This window comes from Hibiscus syriacus, unplaced genomic scaffold (genome assembly GCF_006381635.1).
Source record: "Hibiscus syriacus cultivar Baekdansim isolate YM2019G1 unplaced genomic scaffold, ASM638163v2 tig00112285_pilon, whole genome shotgun sequence".
In the NCBI taxonomy this organism is placed as follows: Eukaryota; Viridiplantae; Streptophyta; class Magnoliopsida; order Malvales; family Malvaceae; genus Hibiscus; species Hibiscus syriacus.
In genome coordinates, this window is record NW_024063293.1 from 1,061,589 (window position 1) to 1,074,746 (window position 13,158).

A 13,158-nucleotide genomic window follows, 5' to 3' on the forward strand; every position below is an offset into this window, starting at 1 on the left:
GAGGAAGCTCAAGAGCTTTTAAGATAGCAATGATAAAATCCCAATTTAGAGAGTCAAATGCTTTGTGAAGATTAATTTTCAAGGAGCATCTAGGAGAAATACAATTCCTGTTATAGCCTTTGAAAAGTTCCTGAGCCAAGAGGGTATTATGAACAATATTTCTACCTTTGATAAATACAGTTTGGTTGAGAGTGATTAAGTCAGGAAAAAATCTAGAAAGCCTGCTGACAAGGATCTTAGAAATAGCTTTGTAAACCACAGAGCAGCATGAAATGGGTCTGAAGTCTTTGACCTTACTTGGATTTGGAATTTTTGGGACCAATGCTATAGTTGTGGCATTAAAAGTAGGAAGCAAGAAATAATCCTGTAAGAACTGTTTTATGGCAGCAGTAATGTCTTCAGTAATAATAGGCCAGGACTTTTTGAAGAATAAAGGAGAGTACCCATCAGGGCCAGGGGCTTTGTCATTCCCTTGGATGAAGAAAACTTCTTTGATTTCCTCATTAGAGACATTTTTTATAAGTTCAGCAGTGGAATCAGAAGGTAAGGATGATCGAAGCAGGTCTTTTAAGAGATGAGGATATGGAGGGTTAACATTAAGGTCAGGGGAACCAAGCAGATTTGAGAAGAAGTCAATGACTTCAGAGGACATTTCATCAAAAGTCTCTAATCTGTTTCCTTTCTCATCAAACAAAATTCTGATAGTGTCCATTTTCTTTTTAAAAGCATCAACAGAGTGAAAAAACTTAGTGCATTTATCACCCTCCTTAAGCCATTGAACCTTGGCTTTTTACTTTAAGAACATATTTTCAGCATTTTCAAGAGTCATTAATTCATTTTGCAATTTGAGTTCCTCTTCAATAACAACTTGCCCTCTAAGAGTTTTAATTTGCTGTAGTTCAAGATCTGTTCTTTTCTTCTTTACCCGGTCAGACAGATCACTGTAGAAAGACTGGTTAAGATTCTTAAGGTGAGGTTTAAGTCTCTTCAGCTTAGAAAAAAGGATCTGCATAGGATTGCCAAAAGCAGGACATTGCCACGAGTTTTTAACAATATTCAAGAATTTAGGGTCATGTATCCAGAAATTGAAAAATTTAAAGGGTTTAGGCTGAGTAGCTTGAACCTCTTTGTAAAGCCAAAGGATAGCAAGACAGTGGTCAGAGGTGCCAGGGGGAAAAAACTCAACATGAGAAAAAGGGAAGGAATTCATCCAGTTCTGGTTGACAAGAACTCTATCAAGTTTCTTAGCTAGGAAGGTGAGTTGTTGCTTGTTACTTCAAGTGAAAGAAGGCCCAAAATAAGGGTGATCAATGAGATTAAGGTCAGTTATAGTTTCTTTGAAATCACTCATAGCAGAAGAATTACAAGGACCCAACAGATCAAAGTCAGACCTTTCATTTGAGTTTAGGATAACATTAAAATCCCCCCAGGATCCAAGGATAATTACCAATTGTTCTATCCAAGTTATGAAGTTGTTGCCACAAGATTCTTCTGGTTCTGTCATCATTACTGTCATACACAACAGTAATAATAATGGGAAGGCCAAGGTGAAGACCTTTAATAGTTATGCTTTGTTCAGAGACATGAATAACAGAAAACTTTAAGTCTTTTCTCCATAAGACCCAAATTATATCATTGAAGGAAAAGTCATAGTGGTGCAAGCATTCCAATTATAAAACTTATTTACCAGAATAGTAGCAGACTTGTCAGATTTGATAGCCGTTAAAATTGGTTCCAAGGCGTTGCTGTTTTGCTGGACCGAGAGGGACCTTTCAATGTTGGTCATCCTTCTATGGAATTTATGGAACCAAACAAATGAAAAAGAGCTTCAAAAAGCAAGCGAAATTGTTAATGCAGCCTGGTTTCTTGGAGCTGATTTTTAAAGAGGCAATTGGGGTTCCTTCAAGTGACCACAAGAGAGATCACCAGAGGCATTCCTTCAAGTGACCACAAGAGGGCTCACCAAAGTCATGCCAAGCTCCGGAGCAAACCGATGGATGGCACGCTGATAAACTAATGTTAACGAAACTTTTATCCCAACATTGGAGAAGATGATGATATACTAATGTTAACGGAACTTTTATCCCAACATCGGAGAAGAGGATGATATCTCCATCGTTAATTGCTGGACAAATCTGCAACTAGACATTTCAGTCATCAATTGGATTAATGCTCAACGAAGCATGCAATACTTACAATATCCCCGACCCTCAAAGCTCATTAAGTTAACATAGGGCAAACCAGATTGAGCATACACTCTCATTGTGCTTTGTAATCCTTTTTTTATTTATTTTTGACGAACCAAAATGTTTTTATTCCTTATCTATTTATTTTTTTATGAATCAAAATGTATTAAAAACGATCTAATTCTTGATACTATTGGCATTTGAATCCAACACCTTTTCATTCATAAAAAAAAGGAAAAGAACTCCAAGGCTCCAAAAGAAACAACTCCAAGACAAATAAATAGGTGTTTCAATTCAACATGGAAAAAGAACAAAACTCCGCAATTTTCACAATTTAGTGGCGTTTTAATACCAAACGCTGCAATTGTCATATAACCTAGTGGCGTTTTCTTAAAACAATGTCGCTACTGAATACTACTTCAACATATCGGGATCCAAATCCCTAATTTTATTCGTACTTGCTTCTTCCTTTCAATACCATATTACTGTGAAAATCAACTCTGCATCACGCCGTCGTAGCCACAAGCGCCGCATCATGTCATCGTCGCCAGTCCCGTCACCAACTGTCGACCATTAGGTATGTCATAGAAACCCATTTCGTTTGACGTTGTTTGCTTTGAATGCCATTTGGTTTGGGAATAAGATCTCGGTTACTGGAAATGTTTGTTTTTGATTCAAGCTATTGCTTTTTTTTGATGAAAATGCTTGTTTTTGATTCAAGAATGCATGGACTAACTACTATACCAAATGGACTTTACCTATTTTGCATTAGATTAGTCGTTTTCATTGCACCCCATTTTCATTGTACCCGAATGTATCCTACTTCTTAAAACATCAGCTGGATACCTTAAACAGGACAAGAAAATTTGTTAGCAATTTGGGTTGCAGATTCAAACAAAATATGAAATCTACAGAAATATATTGATAAACCTTTGATTAGAACATCACAAAGTTTAGATAAAACTGTAAAATAGAGTGCATAGGTATCATCAAGTAAGTTGTTTGTCTCACAAGATCTTTCAAGCATTAACACCCATATGACACAAACCATGAACATAACGCTTAAATTATTCAACTATATATCCATGTGAAAACAGTGATGTAGCATGTAAATAAATAATAGTACACAGAACAGGGCAAGGAAATCTAATAAATAAGCGAAATAGAAAGTAACATAGAATTTAAGTCGAAAGAGAACACCAGTGTACTTAACAATGGTCTACAACTCCAGGAAATGCGCAAGCAAGATAGATCAGAGGAATAAAAATTGAACATATTATATCTACTTTCCTATAAAAATTGAACATGTTATTATATCTACTTTCCTATCATGGGATTTATTTCTGTAACAAAACCAGAAGAATAAAAATTGAACATATTACATCTACTTTCCTATAAGAGTGTAATTTATAAAATCTTTTCATAACACTAATTTAATTGATCATAATTCGAATGGAAAATTAATAACAAATTAAAGAATACCTGCAAATTCAGAAGTTAAATGATGACCCTTTGAGATATGTACTTTGATCTCCTCATAGTCTATACCATTCATCCTTATTTTAATAATAATAAAAAACATTTAAAAGAGAGAGAAAACCCTTATAATAGTTGAAATCAAGTGAAAGAACTGAAATTTACTTGCAGAAGATGATAACAACACGAGATGGCTGAGACATCTATATGGTTGAAATCAAATAAAAGTTGAAATCAAGTGAAAGAATTGAAATTTACATACACAAAGATGTCTCCTGTATATGGTTGTGCCCATGATGATCCTTGTTGTCAGGGTAATTAATTTTCACTAAATTGTTGTTTGTTTATTGCAGATATTATGCATAGGAAAAAATTAAGTGATTTACGGATTGTTCGAACTTCTCAAGAGGAAGAAGAAACAAATAATGAGGAATCGACTGGTGTTGGATCTTCGGAAATTCCGAATACTGTTGAAGAAACTATAGAAATTAAAGGTAATGTTCAACACTTTATTTAATTACTGGTTGATTTTCTAAAATTACATTGAATTATTTTTTATATAGTTCAAATTGGCCGAAGACGAAAGACTAGAGGACGTACAATGCTAAAGAAATTATACCAATTTCCTCCTCGGAGCCGTGTGAAAATTTCAAGAAACGATGTCGGTCAACCTATTGGCCCAGAAGCACGTCTTCTATCCAGTTACTTAGGAATGGTTGCACGTAATGTTATAAATTATGAGTCATGACGTGAAATAACAAATAGTAGCAAAAATCAGGTTGTGGATTTTTTTAAGGTAATAATGTCATTATAATAGATAATCCATTGCAGTTCAATAGTAATTTATATTTACTTTGAACACTTATGTTATTTGTAGGAGAAATTTTCTTTAGAGGTCTAAGACGATTATTTGAAGCAAGCGTTAGGGAAGAAATGGAGAGACCACAAGAGTTATTTAAAAAAGAAATATTTCAAGAATCATCTCAGTCTTGAAGAGAAGTTGCAAATTGACCCACCTAAAATGCTCAGGTATCAATGGGAAAATGCAATCATGTTTTGGAGTTCAAAGAAAGAAGAGGTATGATGCATTTTAAAAAAATAATATTATGTCATTATAATATTATCTTTATACGTACAAATTTTAAATTTTAGGACCGAAAGCATGTTGGTATTGCTAGCAGACAATAACAAAAGTTTACTCACACAGCTGGATCGAAGAGTTTTGCTTGTATAGCTAATGATGAGGTATTATTGATTATTTACATAGTGATTTACAGTTGGTAGCACATAGTAAAGAAAATTATTTATATTATTAATTAATTTTTTGCAAGACTAAATTTTTATTCTCATTGTAGGAAAATACGTTTGGTACTAAAGTTTGACGAATAAAGCTCTTCGACATGACACATACAAAAAATGATGACTCTTATGACTGATGAAGCTGCAGAAGTTATGGCACATTTATTGGACACAAGATTTGAACTATGTTATATTTATATCTATGTATGACATTTTTATTTAAAATAATTGTTGAATTGATTATTAGGAAAAATTGAGGGATAAAATGGCAGAGTATGAAGCTACGACTTCAAGTCATAGTATTATTAATGCAGATGAAATTGAAAATCAATTTATTAATTAAGCTTTGGGTCCTGAAAGATATGGATGGGTTCGTTTTCAAGGATCATTCGTTATCCCAACCAAATATTTTGGATCCAGTTCATCTCAGTACATGTCAACACAGAGTCAGATTTCCCAATCAGAAGTTAGTCATTTAAAACAACAGTTGGCTCAAATTGATGAAAATTTTGCTCAAATGAAAGCCGAAACTGAAGCAGGGAAGCAAAGAGAGAAGCATCATATCAAAAAAAATATGAGGACTTTCAAAATCAACTTCAAGATGTGATGCAGATGATACAACAAAATCAACCCCAGAGCCCACCATCTTAGGTGTTATTTTAGATATATGTTTTTTTCCTAGTTAATAATGTTGAACTACATTATATTTCACTTTAATGTAAACTTTGATTTATTATTATGGATTTCAAGTTTATTAGATAATGATTCATGTTAAAATTTTAAATTTGGGTAATAAAAGAGTAGAAAATAGAATTTAGAAAATCAGTTTTAATTAGCGACGTTTTTATAATAAAACGCCACTAAACACATAATCAATATTGGCGTTTGTAAAACAAAACACCATTAAAGTTCAAGATCTTTTGCAGCACTTATATAGAAAATGACATAGCGGCGTTTTACATTCACAAACGCTATTATATGTCATAACATTTAGCATCGTTTTTGGGAACAAACGCCACTAAAGATAAGATAAATAGCGGCGTTTGTAAAAAAAAACACCGCTAAAAGCAAAACATGTAGCGGCGTTTGACATTCACAAAAGCTGTAAACTTTTGCAGCATTTGTTTTAGTGGCGCTTTTTGGGGAGTTTATTTTCGCTCTGAAGGGTTTTTTACGGCACATAAAAATGCCGCTATATGACAAAAAAAAAGCCACTAAAAGCTTGCTTTACTGTACTGTCCGAAATAGAGATGCCACCTAACGGACACTAAACAGTATCTAGTGTCGCTTGCATCGACTGAAAATGAATAATGCTTGTGGTAGCAAATCTACCAACAAGGCAATTTTCAAATGAAATACCGTCTCCCAAAGATTATAGTTCAACTTGGATTTCACTGTCTTCATCATCCTCTAACGATAAATCTGCCAAGTCATTTTTCACCAACAGATCCATAAAAAAACAAAGGTAGCGATAGGAGAAGCCAAGTGCGTGCTAAGAAGAAAAAAGAACGTGCTAAGAAGCAGAAAACATGTCAAAAGAAAAAAAAAATATGTCAAAAGATAAAGGCGTTACCTATTTATTTAAATTCAAACTATGAATTATTCTTTTATAAATACAAAGAACGACAATCCTAATCTTAAATGATGAAATGTAAACACAGTATTTACAAAATTGCACATACCACTAAACGAATTCAAACTAAGAATTATTCTATTATAAATATAAAGAACGACAATCCAAATCTTACACGATGAAATGTAAACACAAAATTTACAAAATTGCACATACTGCTAAACGAACCAATCTTTTTATGCTTTGTTTAAGATATATTTGGCCGTTGAAACTTGTGCTTAAAGAAACTCAAATAAAAAATATGGGCTTGAAAATCCAACTATCAATCACAAAAGAAAGAGAAACCAAAAAAGCAGAAGGAACAAAGAGGGGAGATGGTGAAGGATGGTGACAATCATCAAAATAGCCTACTTTATTGCACTCGTTGAATTCTTTGATTTTCGGGTTTCAAGTCTCCATCAAACAACTTCAACCTGCACATCCTCAAATTCTTCTATCTTAACTGATAAATAAATATGAACCAAACCGAGCCAATCCGACACGAAATAAGATTTGAAGCTGAAGGTGAGGCCTGAGGTGATTTTTTATTCTTGAACAACAAATTTGTGATTATTTAATAAAATTGGTTGCTATAACTTACCTAATCATTTCTTTGTAAACAAATATATAGCCAGATAATGACTTACGCCTCCACGTTCTTTCCACTAATATTCAACTGAAAAGAATTAATCATTATCAACTACTCTTACCTTAAATGACACAATATTAGACCAAATTCATGCCATAAACCAGAAACACAAGGGACAAAAAAATGAAGCCATCTTCCATTTCCATTACCTTCTTCTTCCTTGCCCTACAAGCCTTATCAGTCTTACAGGTGAATTCGCAAGGGACAGATTCCTGCAGTTCCAACCTAAACCTGAATCTACCCTTTGATACTTCTTCTCTTAAGTGCCTTTCTGTCTGGACCCGATATAATTTCATCCTCAGAGTAAGTTGAAATTTTCGTTGTCTACTTTTGCCATATACTCGGAAGAGTTGATTACCTATCGTATTAAATGTTTGAATTCTTCCGTTGTGCAGTAAGTCCAGGCCTCGTCCAACGTTTGGAGCTTCGTTCTATCGGCGCCGGATACGAATTCCTTCGTGGGAATGGGGTTTTCGAGATACGGGCAGATGGTGGGATCAAGCGCTGTGGGTTGGTTGTGTTTCACCCGAAGGCACCGGGACCATGAAACAATACTTTCTCGGAGGGCAGCGACCGAATTTAGTGATCCCTGATGAAGGGAACTTGACGAAATGGGTCTTAGTAAATCCCTGAGTTGAGAATTCCCACCTCGACACGAAATGGGTCTTAGTAAATCCTGAATCATGATTTCATCCGATGGGATGACGGAGGAAGGAAGTTGTTCGCGAGCGCCTCGTTTACCTTCACCGGTAGTGGAGGCATTTGTTTCATTACCTCTGCCAAGTCATTTAAGCTGCCAAAACAAAGCTTACTAGGATTAAACAATGCAAAATATGGTAATATAGTATAAGTAGTCCAATTACAATGATGCCTTCCAATTAACATTGAAAATCTAATTCAGACACGTACACATTCAAGATTGTGAGGATATTACCCCGGGCTTTGCATAACAGACCTATATTATCATGTATATGCATAGGAAAAAAATTAATAAGAAAGAAAAATCAGAATTAACAACTCGAAACAATGCAAGGCAGATGTGCATGTGTAAACAGTTATTGAGGAAAATATATAAGAATTAAGACAGTATATTTCACCTGGGAAGCTGAAAATTTTGCTGAAATTTGACTAAACATTTGAGCATTCTAATCAAGCAGCTCTCCTGTCACACCTAGATGCAAATCTATGAACTGCATCAATAAGAGGGATGAGGATGCTTTTAATAGGAGGGTTAAGCAGTCACCTACCTGAGCTTAAACAACAATAGGCTAGAGCCTGGAGTAGAAACACCTAATACCATCCAGGAATATCTAAAACAATCCAGACATTTAGTGTGGCTGCTCATGCAAAAGGTGTGTTAGTGTTGAACATGTTAGGAAGTAGCCCTTCTCTGAGATAGGGCATATTTCAGTTTCAACCATATGTAGTTTTGTGCACCTTTAGGTTTAATGTATCTCATAATAAATTATACAAACACGTTATAGACACAGTACATAATCCCATTACTGTGTTACATATATGCCCTGCTTATGTTACCTCAACTTATTATCTATTTACGCTCCTGCTTCTTGAGAAGCACCCTATTTCAAGAATTTCAGTATGCAAATATATTTCAAGCAACTTTCTACTCAAGAATGTCAAAACATACCATCTTCAATCATTGGTAAAAATGGTGGAACTATAATTAAAAACCAGAGACAGAATTCATTGAGAGAACCAAAAACTGCTAAAGTTAGCACAAAGCAAGGCAATTTCTTTCAAGAAAGAATAATAGGGATAAAAACTTCCATCAGATGTTATACTTCAAAGTTCAAAGGACCGATTGTGGAAAGTGAGGCAGTGTAGAATTACTTGCACGGATTGACTATACTAGCATACAAATTTAGACAAGCATACCCTTTTGTCTTTGATTTTCCTAGCTGAGCTATGGTTCCCTTTCCTTTGTTTGCCATTTTCCTTCTGCAAACAGATTAAAAGCATCCAAAAACATTTTCAAATTTGATTGGAAATAATTATGAGAAATTGTGATTTTCGGTTTAAAATTAGAGTCGTCATCGACCTTTTGATTAGGTAGGCCGAATACCCAAAAATGTCTTTAAAAAACAATTTTTAGAAAATCATTTTTAAGACGAAAATTGGTCTGTGTTTAATCAAAAATTCATTTTTAAGGATTCGAGAGTCGGTTGCGCATGGGTAAGGATAAACACCCGCACAGCTCCCAAGATTAGTACATCTTGATTATACATCATCGAAAATGGTTAGATTTTACAAATTTGAACTCAAGATTTAAATTACGACTCTTTTCATTTCTATGACATTTTTTAAAATGAGTGAATTCATTTTTTTTCAAAATATTTAACTCGATGAAAGGTTTAATTCACTCGATTTTATTTAAAAAGGAAGTCATCTTCCTATGTGAATTAACATAAATTAAAATTCATTTATGTTTGACGTAATTTCGTTAACTCATGACGCAAGACAACATTGCCTTGTATTCTTGTGGAGAACGAGTAATCGAATGCATAATTTATCAGTGCAATAATAACAACTGACACATATAAAATAGAATATATATTCATACGAAGTAACGAATAGATAAATAGACTAATGGAAAAAGTAACAAGCTAAAGTAATAAAATACGTAATAAATATTTACTTATTAAGATAATCATGTCAAAAATTAAAATTTATAATTGAAAGATTTATTTAAAACGATTAAAATATAACTAATTGGCTTGGTATATCATAAATTGTTGAAAACATTTTTGTGTTTCGATATAACAAATTAGTTTAAATGAATTTTAAGATTTTTCAAATGATTTTCTAAGTATATTCGATTCAATTAATCGAATATCAAATTATTACTCCAAGTCTTTTAAGATCAATTATTAATCGAATATCAAATTAGTTTGATTTTGAATCAAAATCAAGCCTAAAATCAATTTTTCAGAGTGATGCACCGATGCACCATTCCATGCATTGATGAACCATGAATTAAATTGAACATCGAATGCATTTCATGCATCGATGCACTTACCATGCACCGATGCACTGAGGATTTTATGAAAACATCGAATGCATTTGATGCATCGATGCACCAGCCATGCATCGATGCACTCTGGCTATTTTGAAACATCGAATGCACTTGATGCACTCTTAGTGCACCGACGCACTAAGGGTCCAACGGTCAAAATATTTGAATTTTACACTGATGCACCGATGCACCATTGATATGCATCGATGCACTGACGCTCCCAACTGCTTTAATTAATTGTTTTCATACTTAAATGGCTCTATTGACTCCACTAATCATCTTCAACGTTCAGAAGTGATTCAAGGTGTATTTAAACAAGCTTAGAAGCCATTGATCAATAACAAAGAAACAACAAGCAACTAGAATCAAGAGAGAATCAAAGAGAAAGCATCAAACCTCAAGTTTGAGCATTTCAAGCCTATTTTTCATTCAATATTCATTTTTCTTTCAAGAACACTTATTGTGCTCAATTGTATTTATTATTGAGTGTTCTTTCTTTGCTCTAGAATTGTGCAAATATTTGCCTTGTGAGGTTTTCTTGTAAGTTTGCAAATTTGTAATCTTCTCTTTGAGAAAAGAGTGTTCTAAAGAATTGGGGTATATTGGTATCAGAGCCTAACTCATTTGAAGGTTTAATCGTCTCTTGAGTCGATTCGGAAAGAGTTACATCGATAATCAAAGTCATCAATGGCCTCTACTTCAAACTTCGACTCCAGTCTCGATTCGATGCCCGTCAACAAGCCTCCTTTCTTTAATGGAGCTAACTATGCCTATTGGAAAAATAGGATGATGTACTTCATTCAAGAAAGTGACATGGGAGCATGGAATACAGTAGAAGAATACATCAAGCCTCACTCATCTAAGATTGTGGAGTGAATGAGAGACAGAATGTTCCAGCTCAACTCCAAAGCCATCCATATCATATTTTGTGCTATTGGACCAGATGAATACGGAAGAGTTTCATCTTGTACAACCGCCAAAGAAATATGGGACAAACTTCAAGTCACTCATGAAGGTACCGATGAGGTAAAGAAATCTAAAATTAGTATTCTAACGCATAACTAAGAAAATTTCAGGATGAAACCAAATGAAGATATCAAAGCTATGACAGATAGATTTTCAACGATTGTCAATGGTCTCAAATCATATGAAGAGATCATTTCAAATGAAAAGCTTGTGAGGAAGTTAGTCTACTCCATTCCAAATCGTGGCAATCAAAGAAGACGACAATCATCGAGTCTAAGGACCTAACGTCCTTAACTCTTGAAGAACTAATCGATTCCCTTCTCACTCATGAAATGATGCTTGAAGATGAAGTGGACCTCGATAAGATTGACGAGACACCAAAGGAGAAGGAGAAGAAGAAAACATTGGAGTTGCTCTTAAATCCACAAAATGAGAGTGATTCGAATGACGATGATGATGATGAGAAAATGGCATTATTTGCCAAACGATTCAGAAAGTTGATGATGCCCAACCGATGAAGAAAATTCAAACGTCATGAAGGCTTCAAAACTGAATTGAAGGAGAAAGACCCAATCATTTGCTATGAATGCAAAAAGTCGAGACATGTCAAATATGATTGCCCACAATTAAAGAAAAATGGTCAATCCAAAAAGAAGCACAAGGCTCATAGCTACATGGAACGATGAAAAAGGTTCCGATAAAGAGGAACAAGAGGTTGCAAACTTGTGTTTGATGGCTATCGGGGAAGATTCTAAGGTAACCTCTAACTCATTTGATTTGGATAAATTATCTTATGATAAGTTATTAGAGGATTATAATGGGTTGGCTTCGGATTATAAGACTCTATTTTCAAAATACAAAAATGATATTTCAAAATTGAAAAACAAAAATAGTCTTATATCTAAGACCAACAATGAGCTTGAAAGTAAGATCAAAGAATTGCAAATCAAAATTAATGATTTTGAAAAGAAAAATACTAATTTGCATAACTTACTTTCAAAAGTTCATGATAATCTTCAAAAGAGATTGATGATATTAAACTTCTGTTAATAAAGTTGGAACAAAAGTTTTGAAAAATGTGAGAATTCAAAATCCAACTTTGTTAAGAAAAGTTTTAGAAGCTACAATCATAGAAGTCCTCAACGAACCTTGAATGGTAAAATTATTAGGAGTATATGGGTTCCTAAAGAATTCATTACTACTAAAGATAAGGATGTTCTTTATAAATGGATACCAAAGGGGACAAGGATTTTAGAAACTAATGAATATGGACCCAAAAGAATTTGGGTACAAAAAATTAGAAATTAATCTATGTTTGTAGGAAAGGAGCGTTGCTACAAGGCACGGGAAAAAAAAATCCAAATTCATGGTACCTTGATAGTGGATGCTCGAGACACATGACCGGAGACAAAAGCCAGTTCATAGAGCTTAACGCCAAAAATAGAGGAGAAGTGACTTTTGGTGATAATTCAAAAGGTCACATTGAAGGTATTGGTACTATAGGTAATACCTCTTCCATAAAAATTAAAAATGTGTTATATGTGAATGGATTAAAGTATAATCTATTGAGTATTAGTCATTATGCGATAAGGGATTCAATGTCGTTTGAAATTAATGGTTGTAAAGTCATTGACATTGCATCTAATCGGGTTATGCTTGTTGGTCATAGAATAGGAAACATATACATGGTGCATTTAGATTCTATTAATATGACAAATTTGTGCCTAGTTGCTAAGGATGAGCATGATAGTTGGTTATGACATAGGAGACTAGGACATGCTAGCATGAGTGTTTTGCAACGGCTAATTCAAGGAGACTTAGTAAGAGGGTTGCCTAAGCTTAAATTGATAATGATAAAATCTGTGATGCTTTTGCTAAAGGAAAATAAAAGCGAATTTCTTTAAATCCATTAATGATGTATCAACTAGTAGAGTAT

The 13,158-nt window shown here is 34.0% G+C and overlaps 1 long non-coding RNA gene across 1 annotated transcript; it reads right to left on the reverse strand.

Annotated features, from left to right (window-relative positions):
• Positions 1-3,514: 3,514 nt before the first annotated feature.
• Positions 3,515-3,866, reverse strand: LOC120177323. The gene is made up of 3 exons (XR_005521400.1): positions 3,828-3,866; positions 3,669-3,742; positions 3,515-3,529 (listed from the first exon to the last, which is right to left on the reverse strand). It is a non-coding gene; the product is annotated as an uncharacterized LOC120177323 (long non-coding RNA).
• Between the last annotated feature and the right edge of the window lie 9,292 nt (positions 3,867-13,158).